Consider the following 2,425-nt stretch of genomic DNA (forward strand, 5'->3'; position numbering starts at 1 on the left):
ACTCAGTACTGGGCCCTTTGCTTTTTCTGGTATATATCAATGATTTGGATTTGAATGTAGGAAGTATGATTAAGAAGTTTGCAGATGATACAAAAATTGGCCGTGTGGTTAATAATGAAACAGAATGCTGTAGACTGCAGGAAGATATCAATGGACTCGTCTAGTGGGCAGAACAGTGGCAAATGGAATTCAGTTGGAATACACAATAAATGGTAGGACACTGAGAAATGCAGAGGATCAGCGGGACCTTGGAGTGCATGTCCACAGATCCCTGAAGGTAGCAGGACAGGTAGATAAAGTGGTTAAGCAGGCATACGGGATACTTGCCTTTATTAGCCGAGGCGTAGAATATAAGAGCGGGGAGGTTATGCTTCAACTGTATAAAACACTAGTTAGGCCGCAGCTAGAGTGCCGCGTGCAGTTCTGGTCACCACATTACAAGAAGGATGCGATTGCACTAGAGAAGGTGCAGAGGAGATTTCCGAGGATGTTGCCTGGGCTGGGGAATTTTAGCTATGAGGAAAGATTGGATAGGCTGGGGTTGTTTTCTTTGGAATACAGGAGGCTGAGGCGAGACCTAATTGAGGTGTGTAAAATTATGAGGGGCCGAGATAGAGTGGATAGGAAGGACCTATTTCCCTTAGCAGAAGGGTCAATAATAGATTTCAAGTAATTGGTAGGAGGTTTACAGGGAATTTGAGGAGACATTTTTTCACCCAGTGAATGGTGGGGGTCTGGAATGCACTGCCTGAAAGGGTGGTAGAGGCAGAAACCCTCATCACGTTTAAAAAGTACTTGGATATGCACTTGAACTGCCGTAACCTACAAGGCTACGGACCAAGTGCTGTAAAGTGGGATTTGGGTGGATTGCTCTTTGTCGGCTGGCACGGACAAGATGGGCCGAATGGCCTCCTTCTGTGCTGTAAATTTCTATGATTCTGCCTGATCATGTGACATCTGCCCACACGACTTCTACAAATGTTATTACATTGTAGCCAGGATTGTTTAGTTTCCAATTCCGCCCATTTTGAAGCCAGGTCTCCGTTATGGCTACTATTGCCTAACCCCATGTGGCAACTTGCGCCTGCAACTCGTCAATCTTATTTGTAACACTCCTCGCATTAACACACATGCATTTCAACAGCATGCTAGTTGGCTTTGCTTTTTTCCTGAATTTAACTGCTGCTCTTTCTACATTCTTCTTTGTTCTGTTGCTGTTTGTCCCTCCGAGTTTTCTATGCACCTTGTCTCTCCTCTCTGCTGCTGTGTCCTGGTGGCCCTCCGCCAGTGTGTGTATTTTGGCTATCTTATTTTCTTCTTCTGCTTATTTCGGCCCTGTGTCTGGAGCCCCTTGCATTTGTGTAGCAGCAGGAGAATGTGCAGCGAAGAAATGGTCAAAGGAAAGCGAGAGAGAGAGACAGAGAGAGAGAGAGCAGCAAAAAGGATGTTGATTGATTAAGAGCAGTGTGTGCGCGTGTGTGTGCAAAACGTTGAGCAGCCTGTGGCGGCAGCAAAAGCCTACTGCACCCGGTATTCCCAGGCAGTCTCCCATCCAAGTACTAACCAGGCCAGACTCTGCTTAGCTTCCGAGATCAGACGAGATCGGGCGTATTCAGACTAGTATGGCCGTAGGCATATGCTAGCTGGCTTTCTCTTTACTTAAAGCTGTCGCCCATTTTTTTCTCTTCTACGCATTCATACAAGTATTCAACACTCAATTTACATTTACAAATTTTACTCCTCCCGCAACCCCCCACCCCCCCTCCACCTCTTCTTGCTGCTCTGCCTCCCACACAAACAAACTACAAGCCCAACCCTTCATTGCCTTCTATTCAAATATTACATCAAATAAACATGCTCAAACACCAAGTCTTAAGGGCTGTAGCATCTTTCAAACTGGACAAATACCCAGGCCCGCATCAAATCTATCCCACACTCTTAAGAGAAGTAAGACACCAAATAGCACAGGCTCTCACCATCATTTTACAATCCTCTCTGGCTACAGGTGTGGTGCCCGACCACTGGAGGACTGCTAACGTGCTACCGCTCTTTCAAAAGGGAGAGAGGGATAGACCGCATAATTACAGGACAGTCAGCCTAACCTCGGTGGTGGGAAAATTATTGGAAAAAGTTCTGAGGGACAGGAGAAATCTTCATTTAGAAAGACACGGATTAATCAGGGACAGTCAGCATGGATTTCTTAACGGAAGGTCGTGTCTGACTAACGCAATTCAATTTTTCGAGGAGGTAACAAGGAGGGTCGATGAGGGTAGTGCCTTTGATGTAGTCTATATGGATTTTAGCAAGGCTTTTGATAAGGTCCCGCATGCCAGATTGGTCACGAAAGTAAAAGCCCATGGGATCCAAGGCAAAGTGGCAAGTTGGATCCAAAATTGGCTCAGAGGCAGGAAACAAAGGGTAATGG

At 46.0% G+C, this 2,425-nt stretch overlaps 1 pseudogene; it reads right to left on the minus strand.

Annotated features, from left to right (window-relative positions):
• Positions 1–1,515: 1,515 nt before the first annotated feature.
• Positions 1,516–1,634, minus strand: LOC147080436 (5S ribosomal RNA; annotated as a pseudogene).
• Positions 1,635–2,425: the final 791 nt, after the last annotated feature.

This window comes from Somniosus microcephalus, unplaced genomic scaffold (assembly GCF_052327205.1).
Source record: "Somniosus microcephalus isolate GS21.2 unplaced genomic scaffold, FLI_Smic_1.0 scaffold1601, whole genome shotgun sequence".
Taxonomy (NCBI): Eukaryota; Metazoa; Chordata; class Chondrichthyes; order Squaliformes; family Somniosidae; genus Somniosus; species Somniosus microcephalus.